Source organism: Aphis gossypii, chromosome X (genome assembly GCF_020184175.1).
Source record: "Aphis gossypii isolate Hap1 chromosome X, ASM2018417v2, whole genome shotgun sequence".
Taxonomy (NCBI): domain Eukaryota; kingdom Metazoa; phylum Arthropoda; class Insecta; order Hemiptera; family Aphididae; genus Aphis; species Aphis gossypii.
Genome location: NC_065533.1, coordinates 34,138,754 through 34,162,843, shown reverse-complemented (window position 1 = coordinate 34,162,843; position 24,090 = coordinate 34,138,754). Strand labels below are relative to the sequence as shown.

Below are 24,090 nucleotides of genomic sequence, written 5' to 3'. Positions count from 1 at the left end.
TTTTATCTTTAAACGCAGAATATTATAGGTACGAGTAAAACGTTTTAATTAGTATAAATAAATATTATAAATAAGCTTTTTTTTTTATTTCATTATTCTTGTGATAGTATATTTCGAAACCAATTGCATTGTATTCGACATAAAAATATAAATTGTATTATCAATAGGTAATTTAAATTGAATAAAAACAATTGTTTCATTATAGACGGAGTATGGAGATATTTAATATGATTCAATTTTGATAGCACCGATTTTATAAATATATTATATTATACAAATCGAATATGTAGTACCTAGGTATCTATAATGTCTGTACATTTATTTTTTAAAATTCATTTATAAACAAACATGTCTTTTAAAAATTGTACATTCATTAAATAAGTAAACCAAATTGTAAAAAAAAAAACTTTTAACAATGTTAATCATTCCTAAAGGTTTCACACTGCAATCGTTGGCCAACTACAGACCAACCAAATTATAATATGAATGCAGCCGAAACATTTTCTGTTGTGAGTTCAAACTGTATAACGAATTAATATAATATTATATATTTTCCTTGACGAAAACCATCGCGGATTTCATAAAGTAATTTAAACTTGGTATTCTTCGACTTTTCATTTCGTAACATTGTATTATAATAATGCGGTTGGAAAATGAATAGTAATATATTTTTTGAAACAAACCTTTTTCATATGGTAGATGTATAAACAACATTCCTCTTACAGTTTTTCTTTTTTAGTTTATTAAAACAATATTTTCCGGTACCTAAACTATGCTAAGCAAACTCTGAATAAAACAATCTAGGCTATTATTAACCAGTTTTTTTTTTCAGATCATTGTTTTTAATTTAATTTTTTGGATTCTGGATGAAATTTAAAATGTATTATTTTTTTATAAACACATTTTTATGCCATAGAACTACTTAGACACGTAATTGGACTCCTTAGTTTCATTGAACTTTAATGTGGCAAATTCATACCTAGATTGATTTTAATACGCCAATTGGTTAACTATGAATATAATAGATAATAATAATAAAACAATATTTTGAAAAAATGTATTGTTGAAAACAAATTTAATATCTAAAATTATATAAGTTAAAATAATTAAATTAAATTATAAAAATATATAATATGTACAAAATGACGTATTGTGTGTAACTACTAAAATAAACCGTGTATTTTGATTTGATTTTTATAATTATAAAAATTCTTCTAAAGCTGTTTTCATTTTTTAAACTAGGTATTGAAGCATAATGTCACGAGGTAATCAATATTTTGAACGTTTCTATGAAATTTTTATTCAATTATAACTTCAATGAGATAAAGCCGATTTACGTGGCCCGCGTACACGCCTATGCAGTGACGTAAATGAAATGGACAGGTAGGGAACATCATCGATCCGATATTTTCCCAGGTCATCGAAACCTAATTTTCCGAATTCCAATTCACTGACGTCCTAGTTCGTCGTTTTCCGATTTGGCGACTGCTAATTGAAATATTTTCAATTTTCCGATTCCCAATTCACAGAAATACCTGTTATACCCAAAAAAGATTATTATTATTAAACACAATAAGTCATAACAAAGTAACTAAATGTATCATAATATTTGTCAATATTAATAAGAAAAAAATTGAAGTACATTTATAATGTGCATAATTAACTAACTACTTGTAATATAATATTAAAAAAAAAATTTTGCTTGTATTTGTAAAGTGTTCGGTTATTTCCCGTACTCTATCAATTCGATGAATATAGTTATTTACTACTAGCATATTGTGATATTTTCAGATATAATTTTAAATCATTCTATTTTTGTATTTGTAGGCCGACTATAGGAATTTAAGACAATTTAGATTTATTGAAGTGGGTAAAACCATCGTCTCGAATAGAAATTTTTATGATAAATAATTGCTAAAATTCGGAAGGTTACAAATACCGACGGACATTCGAAAATTACACCATTGGAGACAAATTTTAAACAATACTTCTGTAATATGGAAATACTGAGCGTAGAAAATGTAAATTTCTAGTATTTTACAAGTAATTTTAACTAGGTACTTAAATTAATATTATTTATAGTACCCTATAATTCTTATACAAATTATAAGAAGTATTATATAATAAGACTCAAATTTCTTAAAAAAAAAATAATAAAATAATAAAATTTGTAGTTTATAAAAATATAATATCTATTTTTTATTTAAATTTATTTTATCAGTTAAAAAAAATATACCCTATTTACTATTTATTTATTTATTTTATGATATTTTAATTATTTATATACAATCTCTTAACTCTGTATCGACTTAAAATTAAAATATTCACAAAAACAAAGAAAGAAAATTTAAATAATTTAATACAATTTTCTCAAACAAATGCTTATTTTTATTTGTCATTTTCCGTTGAAATGTTTGTCTCTATTATATAACAATAAAAGTTTTATACTACAGATTAATGAAGATGCACAATTATTATGATAATAAAAATAATGAATTGTAGACTTTATAGAAACACAACGTCCATATTACTATATATTTATTATTATTATTAAAATTGTGTAGTCGCTACTCACTTGAGACTCTAGATGATAAGCTGGTCACTAAATTGATAAGGATAACCAATGAGCTCTGTAGACTGAGTCACAACTTTTTTTCAACGTTTCAATAAATTTGTTCCACAATCGTGTTATTTTTGGGTATAAAATTTTTCTTGGCTCATCTATTGGCAGTCCCCAATCGTGTTACAAAAATGATAAAGCCTCCAAAATTGTGTGTTTTACACGTTTAACTGGTAAATTCGGAAATTTAGGCATCGTTACTGTCCATAACCTGCAACCATAATCCATCGTCATTCGTCAGTAAAGATAAATTATAATATTTCCTTATCATATAACTATCGCTATTGTATACGAAAAATCAATATTTTTTTAATTATTGTTAATATTATATAATATATTTTATTTATAAAATATAATTACATTTTTGTTACCAACATGCACGTTTCTAAATTATTAATTTGATTACACCTCTCATTAATAGTGTCTATATTATAAAATGTTTTTAAAATATAAAATATAATCAATCAGATTACTGCTGGACAGTATATATTGCACTATAACTTAAAAATTAAAATTAACTATTGAATTTTTTGAATTTAGTGTATTATTAGGTACATAATATACTGGTTAATACTGGGTTGTTTTAATTTTTACTCATTTATTTTGTTATTGATGTTGGCAGTTGTATTTATGATTTTGGTATTAGATTGATATAATCTGATAATTGTTTAATAATATTATAAAAAAAAAGCACATTAAAATGATTGAAAACATAAAAATACGTGTGGTAACTTCTAGACAATTGCCAATGGAAATCATTTGATATTTCTATCAAAATCATAAATTATAGACAGTTATGGTGAAAAATCAAAATATTTAACATGGACCTGCCAAAGATCAAAATTTGAAAATTAAACATTAAAAAATTGAAAATTAAAATTAAACATTAAAATTATAACATTATTTAATATTGAATGTTGAGTACTTGTAAGTTATTGAACGATTTTCTTCTTAATAACTTTACCGTGCCATACAATTTGCATAAAACGGATCCGTTTCAAAACAAATCCAAAAAAGAAGATATAACTCTTCTGGAATCATTATGTATTAGATAGTATAGAAAGACCACACAAGTTTCAAGAATGTAATTACAAAATAAAATGTAAGATACAATATAAGTGTGTATATCGAAATGTCAATTATTGGCATGTAAAAATTAGTTTAAATAATAATTAATTTAGTTTGTAATAAAAACATTTTTATTTTCTCTTTATTATTACGTTGCTTAAAAAGCATTAGCTATTAATATTTTAATGTCAAGTAAATATTTATAATCTTAGACATTTGAGTATAATTTCTTAAATTTATAAGGCTTTGACGAAAATAACTAATAAATAATATCAATTTCCAAACATACTACATACAACTTGCAATATTTACGTATTACTTATAGTCATTTCTGATACCACCAATTTTTATCATCATTTCAGAACTTCAGGTATATTATAATTTGCTTTGTTTTAATTGCCTAAAATTATTTAGCTACATATTATAAATGAATATAAAATGCGCATGGTTGTACACCTCATAGACGATTTATTTCTCTAAATAACTAGTATTCGAATTTACTTTTATTGATAAAATGTAACATTTTTTTTTTTTTTTTGTATTAATAGTTTTATTTTAATTGGCTTGTGGTAATTGTAACCCAATATAGAACACGTACCAAAAGTGAAACAATGATTGAAGTTTAACGGCACTTAAAAATATGTTTGTTTACTTAATTGTTTAATAAAAATTTAATAAAAAAATAATAGTGTCGAAAGACTAATTCATATGTTTAAAAAATTCAGTTTTATTAATAAATTATAAAATGTCGAAAGTTTGGAACTCATTTCCAGGTATCTGGTGTATTATATTATGAGATAAATATGTACCATGAAAAAAATACTCAATACTACTTCATACTCTCAATATAATATTGAGAACAAAATGGCTGACATACAGTAATTGTTTTAAAAGTTAATTTTGTACGGTGAATTCAATCCAATCAAAACGAGACTGTATGAGTGCTCTCTGACGTGTTTCATTAAGAGTTATGATTAACTATCTTGATATTAAACAAATACACAAGTAACCATTGTTAAACTGGAACTACAGGAAGCGAGTAGAGAAGTTTTGTTGACAATTAAAATTGAGATAATTTATAAAATATTATGTTCTTTAATACTTGACGAACTCTTTTTGTCCGAGAAGCCAAAAATAAAAATAAAAATAATAAAAATGTATACGCAGATATAAAAGTGTTACTGGCACATAAAATTATTTTTTGAACTTAAGTATACGTCACTGGTACAGGTTTACCGGACTCTAAATATGGGTAAGAAGGCATCATTGAAAAATCTCGTAATATATGTGTTATATAATATGAAATTGTATGTACATAAAAACTTTAATTATATCTACCACACAGTTTTAAATTTTATGATAATATTGTGCAGTATTATAGGTATATTATTAGTGATTCTTTAAAATTAATATACACAAATTAGTGAAGCGGGCCAGTTTTAATAGCGTTGGTCAGATCTCTGTACTCGGCAGTACACTGTTTTGAGGGGGCCGAGGGGGTGCTTATGTTATATAATACCACGAACGCCATTATTGCAGAATTTGTGAAATGTTTCTGAACAAAAATTATATTCATCGTATCGTGTCTATGCAATTCTGTGCAATTCTCAAGACTTCAAGTACCCGGTTAGTAGAAACAAGTGCTTAAAAAAATAATTATATCTATGCATCTCGAGGTTTTTAAATGTTGTCGGAAATATAAATAATAAAATTCCTATAATTTTTTTCAATTTATTTTTAAAATGTATAAATATACGATTAAAACACAAAATGAATAATAAAATAAAAAGGAAATACTTTAAGAGATCGAGTCTGTTCATTTTTATGTTGAATAGGCTACCGTTCATGTAAATATCCAAACGATTTTTAATGAAATATAAAATAAAGAAATGTTAAATAATTTCATTTTAATAATAAAAAAAAAAAAATACTATGATTATCAAAAAAATAATCTTAATAATTTTTTTGAAAAGTATTTACACTAAAGTATTTGATTTTCAAATATAAAATATGTTCAAGACATACTTACCTAAACTTAAAATTATCTAACAAGTATACTATAAAAGTATTTAAATATGTTTACTTAAAAACTTTACAAAATTATGAATAACTGTCTATTTTTTTTACACGTATACCTACCTCACTGGTAATAATTAGTGATAAATTAATTTGTATTTTTAAGTATTAAAAACATTATGATCGTTTTAGATTTACGTTAAGAGGACACGATACACACATGCCCAGTCTTACTTACATTCAATATAACAAATTTTCATTTAATAGATCCTATTTATATGATGTTAATTTTAATATTAAAGTGAATTAACTTATAATTAAAGATAAAAATGAGTATGAGTCTTTTTTTTTTTTAATATTTTTAATTTTTAAACTAGGTATTAGTACGTAAAATATTAAGAAAATTCTCATATCAACTAGCTTAAAAATTAAAATATTTAAAAAATCAACTATTTATCACTGATATTGAACTTTAACTTCGACAACAGAGTATCAATTCACTTAATCGAATATAAGTAGTTAGGTACAAGTTTATTTTGTGGAAATATTTTTAAATAAATCTGAAAAAAAATTGTTTTTTTGAGGTAAATATTAAAAGCTTTTTAATATTTATTACGAAATTCCGACAAATACCCTTCGTAGTCCACACTCATAAAATACATTATACAATTATGTAATTTAATAAACATTATTATTTATTTTTATGCTATGATACGCCCAAAGTATGCTCTTGCTTCATGTCAATGGATTCGAAAAATCTAACGCCCATATTTTTATAACATGTAATATCCATAACAATAATATCATTTTACGCGATTATGAAATTCTAAACATTTTTGCTAAATTAACAACACTGAGTGTTTGAGATTAAAATGAATTGAAAAAAAAATAATAGTGACCAGAAACATTTAAAACATTACAAAGCGTTTAATCAGTTTAGTTATACAACAAAACGATATTATCTTTCTTCAGCAAGACACTAGTTTTATATACTCTTGTAGAACGTAATTATAACAATATGTAACATAAAGACCCGTAGGGTTAACATTCGTCAATTATACTTTTCTAAGAGGTAAACACTAATTTTCTTTAAAATTTTTAATGGTTTTGAATGTATTTTTTAAAATTCATATGTAATTATTGAAAACACATTTTTTTTTATTATTTTTCATCGTTTTTATATTTTAAATGTTTTATAAGGATTATATTAAAATGTTGAGCAAACCAAAATTTGTGGGGTAGTGAGTGGGGTATCGTTATAATCAAACGAATTTTTTATTAAAAAAAAAAAATAATATTTTCAAAAAAATGTAGACATCAAGAAAATTATTATTCTTACTTTATTAGAATAATCACTCTGTATACTTAATTGCGTATTTATTTATTTACTAACGTTACAGGTCTGAACACAAATAAAAAATCAATACAATAATGATGAACGCGTATTGATTAAAATATGTATAATATAAAATATAGAAAAATAATTAACATAAATAAAAATAAAGGTACACTATAACAATAGCAAGGTAATAATAAATAATATATAAATAAGAAAGAAAATGCAAAAATGAAACATGCTCAAAATCAGTTCCTTGTAAAAAAATAAATAAATTAAAGCTCAAAAGTAATGATTTCACTTGCTTTTTATGGGAATACAGGACTATTTGATAAGAAGTTAGATTCAGTTAAAAGAACAAAATAGGAAACTATAATAGAAATTATAGTGAGTGTAGTGATAGAACTTGAAAATTAATTTGAAATGATATAAAATGTGACACACGCGTGGCTAGGAATTTTCACGAATCTTACAACTCTTTACTTAAGATTCGGGAAAACCCTTTTTAGTTGATCACTACAGTTATTTTAAACAGTCGAACTTATTAATGGTTATTGAACAACGGTGCGTTTTTGCGCTTTTTTTGTACAGTGTCAAAAACAAACATAATGAAAATGTCGTTCATAATACTATTATGAAGCGTACAACGTCTAATAATCGTACCCGCAATAATTAATATCTACTCGTAAATCACAATAATATATTGGCAGACAGGCATTCGTTGCATAAATCACAATAATACAGTACAATAATATAGGTATACGGATTATTACGTTCAAGCAAAGATAATAATATTATCATTATGACATGAAAATACATAATAAATATTGTTATAACTGTATAGCCGGCTGTGAATTTGAAGAAAACGCGATTGTTTTTTTTATTTGTTTTATTTTTTTTGACTGTTGCATTATATATGGCTTTCACAGTACAAAGTCACTATCATAAATTATGTTTTATTATTATAACAGCAGTGTAGTACCTAGTACGATTTTGAGATTTTTATTTCAGCTTTTTCGAGATTTTCCTTGTTAGTTGTATCATTTTTCGTTTGTTTTCAAAGAATTTTACAGGAATTTTGTCACTCTATAGATGTCTGTAATTTCTATATCATGACCTTCATTGCGCAGTGTAGGGTGTAGCGTTCACGTGTTAGCCTACACGTTAATATTATAGCTAACGTGTGATATAATTTATGATGAATTTATATAATCAATGTAGTTGATTTTTACAAATATTATAACGATTGTTGTGCATAACATAATAATCGTTCAAACCCATTCAATTTTTTATTTCAAACCTACAGTACAATGGGGCTACCGTTAGATGTAGGTGAGGTTCTCAGGGCCCGATGGATTATAATTTTAACCGTAGCTGACAAGGAGCTTCGGCAAACTAATAATAACAGACACTGTTGAACTTGACACGGCATTTCGCGTATAGTAATAACTAATAGTGTTAACACAAGATATCATATTATATTATGTGTATAATATGTGCATACTGCAGATGTCTATGCGATAATAAGGGTTATTTCTTATTCGTCTATTAATGTTTATTGTTCGTAACGTTCGTGTCTCGTATTCGTGATCCATTACAGTATATAAAATCATATTTTTTATGCATTATTTTAAATTAATTTTATTGAGTCAATGGCATTATTTTGTTTACAGCACTACAGTTATAATACTAGTAGTTTTTAAAATTTCACAAAACTAGTGTCAAGTAAACATTGTCAATATCATGTTATTTTATTATTCGACATAATCATAGTATGTTTGACAATTTTTTAATGTTGATAATATATATTTTTATATTTTAAAGATAACAAAAAATATCCGTTTTGCAAAAAGTCATAATTTTATTGTTTTTATTATTTTACACAGAACACCAGTTGTTCATACAATACAGAATATTATAATATGTAGGTACAATATTAATTTTAAAATGACATTGAAATATTTCTTCCTTAAAAGTTAATACTCTGCGAGTAATATAATGCAAAACCACAGATATAATACTGTATCATACTACGAAGTTTAAATAATTTATACGGGCATATAGAATATTATAAACTGTAGAAATACGATTAATTGTATAAATTAAAGTGTTTAGTGTATATTATTCTAATGTATGTACAGTCGTAAGAATATAATACAAACATGAAACAATATTTTTTCTTCAAAAATAGTGATTACCCGAAATTGGATAATATGACATAAAATATTTTAAAATTAGTAATCATAAATACGTATGAAAAAAAATATACACACGAATATGAATATTATAATTCTTCAGTAATATAAATTTGAAAAATTGTAATATACTACAGTCGATTTAAAATTAATTATTTTAGAAACCAGAAACTCAAAGTCACAGCACCAACGCTTCAAACAAATATTATTATTACTGTTGTACGTATACTATTAGAATATTATTAGATTATTGTTTGATTTCATTTACTACCGTTTTCGAGTATTGGAAACCGCCTTTTAAATAACGCGATTGAAGGTCATAATAATATATAATATTAAATTCGATAAAAATAATTTTTGGGAAATCGATTAAATCAAACGATATTTTACAAAACCTTCCATTCAATTTTCTAATCTGAATTTTTTATTGGTACATACAATAACCACTATAGTAACTCCATTAAGCTCGTGAAATTTATATACTCTTACAATAATTTGCTATACGTTGTTCTATATTCATGCATTTTCACAAAATGTAGGACCTCTTATACTACGGATTTTTTTTTTTAGTTATTTTTACATACACAATTTTTTTCGAGTGAAACATGAAATCGATATTTGATAATAATAAAATTATTATGTAGGTACAAGTAACTAAAAATAATGTTGTTGACAGTGTGTTTTAAGTGTATTGCTTAATATTTACATGAAAGTGTCGTGTCATCAATGTAAATTATAACTCATGACGTTTACTGAAATTTAATTTTTATTGAACAGTTTTTACTAAGACAAATATTGATTAAATACAAAATATTACGTAGTTTCATAAAGGTTTTGCAATTGTGACATCGTTGTAAATTGTTCTACTGTCACATGAAGGCCTATCAAACGTAACAACATAATTTTCAAGGTTTGTTTATTTTATTTACTGAGACTATAATATTATACTATTTATACTTATAATAAACGAAATATTTATGAATTATGATCCAAATTAAAATAAAATATATATATATATATATATATATTTTTAATTTCAGTAGGTAGATCCTATCAATTTATATTTTCTATCGATACGTGAAACCACTGATGGACCACTTGAAACGTTTCAAGTTAAGACAAAATTACATATGGCATGCATTAATGCTGAAATTAAAGAAGTACCTACATAAATAAATAACTAATTTAATTAAATTCAACTTAATTGGTTAATTAAATACTCTATCATACAAAAGAGAGTCGGTGATGTAATATTTTATTATTTCTATTTCTAACATATTTATTAAAATATAATTGAATATGAATAATAGACCATTATAATAAATAGGTTCTTCATTTTAAATTATTCAAGTATATTTTTTTAATAGTTACTTACTCGGAACTAACCAATAATGATTTGTGATTGTGGAGCGATTGCGCTGAAATATTATAAGCTTTCCAATTACTATTATAAAAGTTACCGCTCAAGTCCAGATGGAAAATTAATATTTAAATATATACATTTTCAATACAATTAGTTATTTTCTTTTCTCATTACAGTAACAGTAAATCAACGAGTATTTCATCAATTTATTATAAAATATTAATTCCTCCATGTCTAACCTCGCCACTCTCGCAATTATCAGGAATCCATCCCCAGGAAAGCTTAAGAAGAATTGATGTCATCATGAGTTACTTAATGTTTAATGACTAAAACTTTAAATTAACAAAAAATATATCAGTTAATTGAGTGTCTATAATGTATTTTTAGTGAACATTTCATAAATAATTCAAAACTAAAATCAGAAATAATTACTTAACAAATTATAAATTAAACAAAAACGTTGGACTCCGAAAAAACAAAAAACAAACATGTTTTGTATAATAATATTTGTGTTTTAGTTAACTGAAAACGTAATTACAAAAAGAAAACACGATGAGTAAATATTTAACTTTATAGAACATAGGTATATATAATGTGTATATATATATATATTAATAGGTTTTAATTATGTCTTTGATAAAATGTATACAGCGCAACCGTTTCATGGAAAAGCGAATCGTTCAATTTTTCCCGTTTCATAAAATATCTTAAAATCTTTAGAATAACTACCTATTAAAATTGAAGCTGGAAATCCTTTTTACACAATTCTGAGGAATCGAATAAATAAAAACGGTAAATGAGAATTCGAGATAATAGTATATTTTTTGTCAAAGAAAATAAATTAATAATAACAATAAATGAACAAAACTGATGAAATTTTAATGTTAGATGTTATATTATAGTTAATAGAACTTCCAAAACTATTGGTCAAAAGTCAAAACTCAAAATATCAATTGGCTAAAAAGCATATTGACAGCAGAGTATAAGAACGATCTAGATACGGAAAATCGAGGGGCAGAATGATGTAGGTACATTATATTTTAGACTCTACCCATATCCATCAATCACGTTAAAAATAAATACTGTCATAACAGCCGCTGCGGCGATGTTTCATGTTAAAATACAATTTTTTTACTTTTTGTATAAATATAAGCAGTATATATTTTTAAACTATTATTAAAACGAATAATTATTATAATCCTCAATATGGGATCGAGTTAATGGCGCGTCAAACAATTTAAGAATAAGCCTTGAATTTGAAACAATACCTTTAGGTACATCATACTTATATAATATGTTTTTGCAGGGAAAAAAATTGCATAGGAAAAAAAACAGAAACCGGATGATTGGTTGTAAATGAGTGCGTATACGAATAATTTACTACAATAATATGTATATACTATATGAAATATAATAATTAATATTTGTATGTCCATGTAAATATGTGGTAATGCAATATTTTATTGGAATATAACTATAGTCCGTTAAAAATTATAATATTATGTGCTCGAGGTGCGGAGAAAAAAGTAAAATTTTCATTATAAAAAGAGGGTTGCGTAACATTTTAATGTAGATCCATGATTAGTTGTAACTAATTAACTACTGCAGATTCAATAATTGATTTTTGTAAATCAAAACTTTAGACTCGTAGACAGTGAGTCGTAGTATAAAACTAAAAAAATATTTTAATATTTAAAAAAAAAATTCAAGTTCAAATTTAAAAATTAATAATGATAAAAATATAAAAAGATAACACTGTATTGGATGTATTAAATTTAAATTCGACGATATACCAACTATTGTATAATAAAAATGATTCTGATGGCTTAAGTTTTTTTTAATCATGGTTACCAAAAAACTATTTTAATAATAATGTCGTATAATTTAAATTTAAACAAAATATACTTGTATATTTCTACCAATCGTTTTTTTATGTCTGCTGAAACATTAACTCTACCTAATATCCACCAAACATACAAAACTATATTTAATTTGCTATCAAAAACCTTCCTCGAAGTGAATGATCATAGTATTTTATTACTAATCAAAAAGTGTCAATTATAAAAATAAATAACAATTAAAAAATCAAATACACAAACCATTGTAAAGTCAATACATTATTCCTGTCTTTCAAAATGTAATATAATATGTTATAAATTCAAAATATTATTTACGAGCACTTCTAAAAAATTCATACGATGTATACTTCCTCTGTATTAAGTCAATTTGTGAAATAACAGATCATTTAAACGAAAACCCCGATCACGAAATAGTTATTAGAGTATAATATTATCCAATTAGAACATACTCCACGGCGGGCAATCTGTGTAGACCCCAGGCTAACACCATAATAATATATATAGGTAATCTTTTAATTAATAACGCGATAATTTATTAATGTTGTATTTTATAATATGCAATTACTCCGTTGTTTATAAATTTATTAAACACGCAAATTATACAATTATTTTAATAATCGGAAAATATTTTTTTATTGATAGGTATATTAAACTTAACGTCTAACAAATGTGCGCGCCCGATTACCTATATATTATGTATTATAATTGTATAAGACATTTTTAGAGGGCTTTTTGCACCGAGTGCTGATTATGGCAAGGATTATATTATTATTTTTATTTTTATTTTTTTTGCCTTTCAGGCCAACTTGAATTTATTTAATGTAATTTTAAAAGACCATTTTTAGTATAGGCTTATCATAATATATGTAAATTAAAAAGTCAAAATAAGAGTATAAGACGTTTTATGTTAAAATGTTAAATACATACAACCAAGCTTACGCAACTTAAAGATTGCTAACAATTAATATTTGTTTAGTTATTTGATATTTTAGTTTGGTTGCTATTAGTTACAATAATAATAATAATTAGCGCAAAAGAAATTATTATCCCTGAATGTGTTATTATTATTATTTATTATTTGTTTCCATGGGGATTGATGACTTAACACAATGTATCACATTGCCAATAAATTTCTGTAAAATAACAGCAAAGACTAGAGATAAGAGCTTAGTAAATTTAATTGGTAAATTTATGTAAGTTTTACCGATATTTTTTTTACACAGTAAATAGATGTGCCTTTCAAATTCAAACTTTGAAATTTTCAGTGCGAGTCGCCTTTGCAATGACCATCAACAAAGCACAAGTACAATCGCTAAAAGTGTGTGGACTGGATTTAGAAAATCCATGCTTCTCACATGGACAGCTGTATGTGGCATGCTCACCAGTTGGGAAACCTTCAGATTTATTTGTATACGCACCAGAAGGAAGAACAAAATATATTGTGTATCCAAAAGCACTTCAATAGATATCATTTAATTGAATACTTGAATTATTGTCAGATTTTACTCAATAAAACGAATAAAATTACATAATTATGTACTAAATTGAATATCGTTGTAAGATTATTATTTAGTATATTTTAACCGTTATATTATCCTCGATATGGATAAAAATATACTGCTAGCATAATCACAGGTAACGAATTTAACACACAGTTTGAGACATATAAGAGGTAGAATTTTTAAAGGGCCACGAAGTGCACGGGTTCAGCTTAAGTCATTAATAATTATATTAAATTATTATTAATTTATTAGTTAAAAGTCAATATAATGGATACTATAGAACGGTGTAATTAACAATATAAAATTATAGTATTGTATAATTTAAAAAATGGTAAAAGCATCAATTATTCAATTATTGCTATATAATAGATTTTTTTTTTTAACAACAACGTATAATTATCAAAATTATTTGAAGAAAAATCGTTATTTTTTTGTCTAAATGTACAATTTTCTAAAATTAAAATATCTATAAATGTGCACACCAATAACAAAATAATAGAATAATATTATATATAGTGTATAATACTGTAATAAGTCATCAGAACATATTTTCATTCAACAGTAGGTACAAGTTTAAGCTAATACGTATAATAAGGATTGGAAGTAAACAAAATATTAATATAGTCGTAAGTATTTAATGTATCTACTAAATAAAGGGCTTACAAATTATATTAATGGTTATTATTAAAATAGTAAAATAGTTTTTGCAATTGTATTAAATCATATTATAACTAAGTTGTTGAAAAAATAATAATCATTTTTGAAGTAATAAGTGTTTAACAATAAAAGAATCACCCTGAATATATATAGGTACTCGTATTTTACACACAGAATGACATTTTTAAATAAAAATTCCTTTAAATTTGCCGTAAGTACTTCTGATATTAAAATAAATTCCTTAATAGCAATATAAATATATCATATATAATATTGTTCTTAATAATATAGGCTGATTCGCCGCCTTTACTCAGAATTTTCGTTTTACGAATGTACCTAATTGAATTCTAATTTACAGACATATTATAATAACGACCCCAATCTACATCATAATATGTACAGTAGAGCGCTTATTTAATTTTCTAATTTTTTATTTTATCTTTGTACAAATATAATATTGCAACTTTTAATTTTTTTATCTTATTGTTTATCAAATGATATATCCAACTGTGAAAGTGTGAAATCATTCGTATAGCAGCTTAGTCTAGCGTAATATTATTCATGCCGTGAATACCTTTCGTGTAACGAAACGCTAAAATATCGTTTTAACCATATAGCTAGTACAGACACCTGATAATATTAGAACTTAATAAACTAAATAGCAAGCAACTTATAATATTTTGTATTGTTCAAATATGTCCCTCGCTAATATCTAATATATATATTATAATATATATAAACCAATAATAATAGTAGTTATATATAAAGCTTAAATAAAAATAAAAATCATAGAACCATATTATAAATTCTGGTAGGTAGTTATCATTTATTGTACACTTTGTACCTAGTTTATCACGTCACGCATTTTACGAGTAATTAAAACATAATACAATATATTGTTCATTTAGTTTTGTTATGGAGCTTTACTATGCCGATCTAGTTTGCCGTGCGCAATATTATATATTCGGTTAAAATGCGGTTAAATCGATCGAATGATAAATATAGGGATTATATTTTTTATACGTTTTATCGCATATAATATATATATACGATAGGTAGGCGTGGCTATTTTTAAAATCCACTAGTGCAGGCGTTCCAAACGGAAAATACAACATATTATGATACAGCTCGCGACAGCTCATTAAATAGTAATTATTATGGATAATCGTATGGGGTTTGTGACTGGAGCCTCAAATTACAGTCATATTACAGCCGTATTAGATAACACAATGTGTGTGTGGTTGGGTTAAGATAGCCATATTATTATATAGAAGTAAAGCCATGTGTCCATCTGTATTTGGCATTTTTTTTTTTTTTTGTGCAATTCGGTACACGATAAGGAAGGTTTTGTACGGTTGAGAATAACCGCATGTGCACTTCGGAGTGTATACGCACTATGTATACGTTAAATGTTAATGGCGGCGATGTTAACAAAAAAAAAAAAAAAACATATTTTTATTTTAATAGAATTTATACTGTTATTTAATAATAATATTATAATTGTATAGGAAATATTTGCCATGTACGTAAACCACGTCATTTATGTCAATCATTGTGATTGCAATATATATTATATTAGCGAAACAGATTTAGTCAAAAATGTGAGTTACACTAAATTGTGTTCTAATAATTACGTTGTATTACTGAGTTAATTATTTATTAAAATTGTTACTTGAACAACGAGTTATCAGTGATAATATAAAATAAAACAAAACAGAGAACGCGGAGCTATAAAGCGTACCTACCCTGTTTTAGATAAATCCACGTTATGGAGGTATTCAATTTAAATTCAATGATAAACTAATTACTCTGTTCAGCATCTATTTTTGAAAATAGTTGATTTTACTAGTTTTACATCTATAACATAATAATATATATAATTTATTATTTTAATTTCTGAACGGAGAGATAAATGTATTGATTTTACATTTATATGTATGTTTTTTATATTATGTATACGATACGAAATCAAAAAACGTTTTTATCATAAAAATTTCAAGAAATTCTAAGTACAAACGTACTTTTAAAAAAATAAAGGAAAACTAGAATTTTTACATGAATAAAATAAAATGTTTGAAAAAATCGATTTTTTTTTTTTTTTTAACTCGAGAACGAATATCCTAGATAATTAAAACGTTTACCCAATATTGATGTTATTATTCATCAAAATATTTTGACTGAATTGGAATTATTTATTGTAGGACTCTGAAAGTGGTTTTTATATCCATAAAGAAAATATATTAACAATGCGAAGGCCCAATTTTTTTTTATATATTTGAATTTTGAATTTTGTAGTTAAAAGTTCATATCAACTTTTATTTTTATGTCCAAGTTTTGAAAATTGAATATTCGTAATCAACTCATACTTAAGCTATAAAATATAATACAATAAATATATAAGGGCAATTATTTTTTATAGACATTTTAAGTTTAAATTTGGACGAAATTGTTTATTTAAACGATAAATATAATGATGCTAATTATTTTGTAATAATTTAAAAACATTATTTATGAGAACTTATAATATTTACGTATTTCTAATACTATTATGAATTTTACAAGACGAAATTACATTTTTAACTTATTTTATGATATTTTATTACCGATCTATTTAAACTATGAATCTATTTTTAAAGTTTTGAGGTGTTTACAGAAAGATAGTTTTAAATTTAGAGTTATAATATTTTTTTATAATATGGTATTATTGTATAATATTATAATACCTAGTTAAATGGTATGCTGGTACATTATCAAAGTAAAAACTATATCAATTTATCGTAATAATAATGTTTTATAGTTCTAAATTCACCAAGTGAGAAAAATGAACTTCAATCTAGTACCTATTTAAAATAAGCATACACGGCTATTATAATAAAGACGCGTGTAAATCAAGTTTTGTACAGAAACGTTTGACGACCAGCAACCGTTGGTAGACAAAATTTGTCTACATTATTTAATAATGTACTTTTTTTTTTTTAAAGTGAGTCTTTAGATTCAATATTGCAATGATGGTCAGTGCCCTCTGTATTATTATATAGATATAATATAACTATTATATATTAATAAAGGTAGTACAATGTATAAATGTATACTTGGTGCAATTTATTTTCTTAATAAATTGTACATCATATAACCACAAAAATAATCAAAAGTTCACGAATACATTAATATTAATTAAATTTTAAAATAAAAAATAAAATTTATTATTTGTTAAGGTATACTCTCGAGTAAATTACCATATTAATATTTTGTTCTATTATTAATAATTAATTTTTATTCGTTTGGTTTATTTTTATGCTTTGTCGAGTTACACCGTAAAACTAAGAACTAATTTAAATAATGTCTTGTAATTTTCTTTGATGTTTAAAGGAAAAGCAAATCAGACAGTAAAATTTGTTTTTATCCCCCGAAGGAGTAGCATATTATATACTGGCACGTGTATTATTTGGTATTTCGGTGCAGTTATTATATTATATGTTATAAAATTGAAAAGTCTGCGGAGAAACGTTGCGAGACGTTACTATTTACATAGCACAATTTCTTTTGAACATGTCTTAAGACATTAGTTCATAAGCAGATAAACATAAACGTATGTATAAAATAATAATATAATAAAGTAATAGGTATAAGTATTTATATGTATTATACAAATTTCACAAAAAACCGAAAACTCATATTTTCCTTGACGCGAAGATCATTGCGATTTATGTACGAATACAATCACGATAGTTGGCGAGACAGCACATACCATATAAATAATCACTATATTCGTTAATCAGTTTAAAAATATAAAAATAAATAAATTTTTAGTGTTTAATTTTATATTGATGTTATTCAATGTCAGCATTTATATTTGATCGGACAAAATACATAATTTTCGATTGCTGGCCACCATGTAATACATTTCATTGTTACTATTATTTATTATTACATGGCAAACTGACTACACAGTCAAATCTCGGTTACTTGAAGTCGAAGGAAAGGAGGGGGGGAAGAATTTGAGTTATTAAAAATGTTGAGATATCAAAACCATTCAAGTGTTATGTCATAATTTTTTTCAAATTCACGCGATACTGAGAATTTCGAAATACCAAGGTTCGAATGACGGCTGTATATCAAACTATTATGTAACGCATAATGTATATTATTACAATTTTACGACATAATTTGTGGGGTCCATATCGCGTTGTCTGTTATCTGTAAAACTCGACAAGCCTGATCGTCAACCATTTTTCTCCCAACATAAAATAATCGTATTCATTTTTCGACGTATCAGCCTTTATAATTTGTGATCAGTAAATTATGATTGAAAAAGAAAATCAAAAGATGCCCAAATATGTTCATCTTATTGTGATTAGTGACACATTGTTGTAGTAGAATATGATAAAAAAAAAATAATAATATTATTATGGCTGTTTGCAAATAATTTTCAAAGCAATCATTATTATAATATCTATACGGCATTATTTAAATGAGTTAATGCCTATTATAATACTAATCTAAGAATTAGGTACCTACTATATTTGTACTTAATATGTTCATCGACAGATTTTTGACAATATTTTATTCTTCTCAAAAATATCTATTATTTCAGATCTATTTGATTTATGATTTTGATAAACTATTTTATTAAAACTTCTTAGTTTTTTAAAGGTCTCTATAGACTCTCTATCAAGATTCAACAATTTAAAAAATAATCAACGTTTTCGACTCAACGTGTATCACAAATTGAAGTTAATATGGACCAGTTAGTACTTGGAAATTGGAATAATTATTTAAATTAAATGTTTTGAAAACAGTTACAATTTTAAGTTTATAAATTATAGTATTTTGTTATATAAGTACGATAAAATTCGATACGTACAATCTTTTGTACGATGAGCGATGGCTGATTATTATTACATATAATGACTATATTCGTCTGTATAAGTTATAAGACACGTGTCAGATGACAGACCACTGTTAATTTGCTGTATCGCCTGTATCGATAGAAATATTAAATACAATTTTCATTGTGAGGTATACTTCTAAAATTCTTCTTACTTTTTACATATACAAAAAAAAATTGATATTCAAGGTATTTTCTTTTTTTTTTTTTTAGGATGAAGTGAATTCATTTATTAATTTATTAATTTAACTTTGCATGATTTCGCCTATTTTGGAATTTTTATTTTTTATTGTACATTTTTGACATGAACCTATTTTTGAATGCTTTACGCGTTCATATTTTATGATTCCTATTATGATGAGTTGTATATTCACAGCACTGTTCATGATAATTAGAGATTACTATGCGAAGTACAAAGTCAATAATAATGTATCATTTTGATATAAATAGACTTTTTATTCTAAAAACCCGCATTGTTATTATCTGCTATGTTGGACAGTGCCTACATAGCGATTAAACCATATATTATATTTTTTGTAGTTTATGGTATACCTACGTATTATACACGCCCGAGTTCATTGCCTTTAATTTCATGCGTTTTTTTAAAATAAAATTTTACAAGTCAGTGAGCTTCAGTGTCGTTACGCTGATGGCCCCTGCACGGACTTTGCAGCACGGCCATTTTTTTCCATCGCACAAGGGTGGTCATTGTTATTATAAATTATAAACAACAAGTCAATGAGTTATACGTATATACAAGTTCAATGTACAGTTTAATTGTTTAAATTATTCAATACGTCTTGTGCATTTTTAAACTGGTTTCAATTTAATAAACACGAATATTTTTTTTGGTATCTGCATATTATTTTGAATATTTTTAGTGCCTATTGGAATGACTATATGTAAAAGTGCTTAAAATGCATACTCATACGCTGAACGTTTAAAGTACTTACAATTCAGGGCCTATGTAGTTAAAACACTTACAAATAATAATAGTCATAAACGGCAAAAGAAAGTATAATATAATAATATAGACGGAATAAAATAGTCACCTGTGGTTCATATGGGTATTATACGTTATATAGTTTCATATATAATATTACGTCTACTTAAATAGCGATTTTAATTTATAATATATTCGTTAACTGATGAACTATACACATTAGTTTATAATAATAATATAGTACCTATTTATATATTATGTTAGTTATTTTTCATCCGTAACGATAAATATAATAATGGCATACTCGTCTTATTGAAACTATGATTTTCATTCAACTTTAAAAGGTTTAGCGTGTTCTCGTTATACTCGTTGATGATTCTGGGCAGTGTCAGTCACTGCTATAATAATATTATTGTTTTCTCGTCATATTTTAGTGTATACACTTCATAGACTGCTTCTGTAGAGTCTAGAACGTGGATAAAAATTTAAAATTATTATTAGAAAAACAAAGACATAAATTCGATACAAAAAAAAAAAAACAGACGAACGCGGATAAACGATAGACAAAAATAATACGTTTTAATAAAATGTAAATCGTTGCATATGATATTATGCATTATATGACATTATTTTATTTTATTTCGAGTGACATTTATATTGCATTTTATAAACGACATTGTTCGCTGCGGGCTTCGTCACAACACCTGGAAACCTCATCGCAACTCACAATTTTATGATAATATAATAATATAATTTTTACGATAGTAAAATACATTTATACACAATGTAATACATTATAATGTGTATAGCAATAGCTGTTTCCCACAAACGTCAATGATATAATACGTATAATATAATATTTAAATACCGTATAGCCACAGGTATGGTTGATATGTAGATTGTAATATATTGCTGTCTGCGAATAAAATAATATTAATCGTCAATAGTTGTTTTATATTATTTTAAAAATTGTTTTCCCGTGCCGAGAACCAAGGCCGCTGCTTTATCGCGTCAGATAATGATATTTTATTTTAAAATAGGTACTTATTATACATACTATGATTTAATAAATTATAAGTAACGAATTCACACACGTTTTCGGCGATCATTGCGATAAATTTCCCAAACTGTAGAGCTGTATCTTGGTTGAAAAACACCGATATGACAAATACGATAATAATTATAAATTTTATATGCGTAATAGGCGGCCAATGCTTATTTCTTGTGTGTCTGAGGTATATATTACACAATGTGTAATGTATAACATAAATCATGGACAATACGAAAACAATAAAATGTATAATGACTATTATTATTTGTGAAAAACTGTTTTTTAATAATATGACGAGACAACAAATAGGTATCATAAATAATATTTTATAATATGTTAAGTTTTAATGTTTATTCGATGGTTATGGTATTTATTTATTGGTAAGTTATGAAATAATAGTTAAAGTTTAAGACAAAATTACGATATCCGATCATTTTTCATAGATAATAATATGTATATGTGCGTATAATATGCATTTCAATTATTCAAAAATACTAACCAGACTATATGGTTAGATTATATAATATGTATCATTTATATATATTATGGTGTATGGGTTAAAAAAAATATAGGTACTATACACTTATATATGATAATACTGTTTTATTTAAATAAATATATAGAGCATAAGCCCTAAAGCGTTTTTGTATAATACAATAACACACTAATACAGAATATGACCAAAAAAAAAAAATGGGATGTGTTTGTCGGCCCATTTTTCCATTATGTTTCATTGAATCTCAATTATACTTTAATACATCACAATATTGCTACTGGGTGATTGAAAATTCATAATATTATATGCAAAAGATTGAGGTCTCCACGAATAATGTTTTAAAATTATAACACAATAATGAACATCACTATATTCACGTTAAAATGTGTAATTTAATCCAAAATAGAACTTCAAACATCTACTAAAAAATAACAATGTTGTTCATATATTTTTTAGTTCCAGTGTGATCTATTTATATGAGGAACTTTATATTACATACTTTTTAATTACAAAGTAATTTGAAAATTTTTGTAATGTTGACAATTTTTTTAAAATTCAAACTTCGAGATCTTATATTTTGTTGTGGATTTACACTCAACTTTTTTTAAAACATTTTTTATTAATGAAAAGTTAAGAAGATTTTTGAAAAATAAACCTAAAAATTATACTATATTATAAAGAAAATTGTAGTATAAACATTTGATGAGTATCTCAAATTCTTAAGATAATGGTTAGGTTATTTTGATTGATTATTGATTTGTGGGCAACTTAAATGTTATGAATAATATCGCGATAGGTATAAATAAATGTAATTATTTATAATAATAATAATTATTATCAGTTTTAATAATAGTAACACCGCTAATTTTATTGTTTATTCTACATTATAATGTGATGCACTAAGTATCTAGTAATTTTATTATTATTTTTTTTTTATTTATAATTTTGTTATAAGTATCTTTACAGTATCCATGAAAAATAATTATGGCGAAATTAATGATAAAGTAAACCACTAATTTTCAAGGGTGTATCTGAGTTCTGTTTCAAATATAAAACATTAATTTAAAGATAAAGTATCTATTATAATATACTTTTATACTAAATAGAAATTTGAGTGTACTGTACTAGTAACAGCATATAATATTAGGTAATAAATAAAATGTATAACTTAATACTGTTGAAATTGATTTTAAAAATAATATATATTATTTATAATTATAAATATACATATAATACTGATTTCAGTTATCGTATCACTAAAATATAAGCTCCTGAGTTGTTATTTGTGCCTGTCCGTGTCCGATGAAATAATAATTTAATAAATCAAAAATGGATATAAAATGTATATTGAAAAAGGTAAAACTATAATTTATTATTGTTAAAAATTAATTTAAATTGTGTTTTCACAAAGAATTGAAAAGCAATATAAAACACTGGAAGTGTATTCAAAACAACGCAAAGCGCATATTATGTGAAAATCGGTATGATAACTAAATTTGTTAAAAATCGTAAATTATAATATATCAACGTTTTAATAATTAAGTGTGATGTATATGTATCTAGTTAAAATAAATAATAAAAAATATATTTAAGTAAAAATATTTTTACATCAGAAAAATATAGAAATAGTCTTTGAAAATTTAAACCACCACAACCATTATTGAACTATATATAAAATAATTTAAATCTTCAACAATTTAATGATAAATTAAAATTAAAATTCATGTTATTTGCGTGAAAAGCTAGCGAAACAATATTCCTCAAAGAACTTTTCAATTGTAATGTTAATACTGCTATTACCGTAAGGGTTTTAATTTATTCTTAAATATTATGAAATTATGAATAATATGAATTATGAATAATTAAACTATGAAAACGTACTAATATTTTAGTTTTAGTATATGTGAACAAAAAGGTTCTTAGGGTGGAACTCAGATGTAGCTCTCTTAAAGACGCTTCTTTTCTTAAAAGCGTTATTCCTCTAATTACGTTTAAATAATATTTAGATCCATACTTGTATAGGATATTCGAGATCAGATAACCGCGATATTATTCGCCGTTGGTCAATAAGTCTTAGGAAAACACAGCTATATTGG

The 24,090-nt window shown here is 24.8% G+C and overlaps 1 protein-coding gene across 4 annotated transcripts in view; it reads right to left on the bottom strand.

The window, feature by feature from the left end:
* Positions 1–219: 219 nt before the first annotated feature.
* LOC114126462 (uncharacterized) overlaps positions 220–24,090 on the bottom strand; it is a 108,074-nt gene continuing 84,203 nt past the window's right edge. For 3 of the 4 annotated variants that reach the window (XR_007606297.1, XR_007606296.1, XR_003592594.2), the window contains 2 exons: positions 2,576–2,831; positions 220–1,535 (listed from right to left, as the gene is read on the bottom strand). The gene's annotated coding sequence lies outside the window, so the exon portion shown is untranslated. The remainder of the gene's footprint in view (positions 1,536–2,575; positions 2,832–24,090) is intronic. The other variant, XR_007606294.1, reaches the window with a different exon arrangement.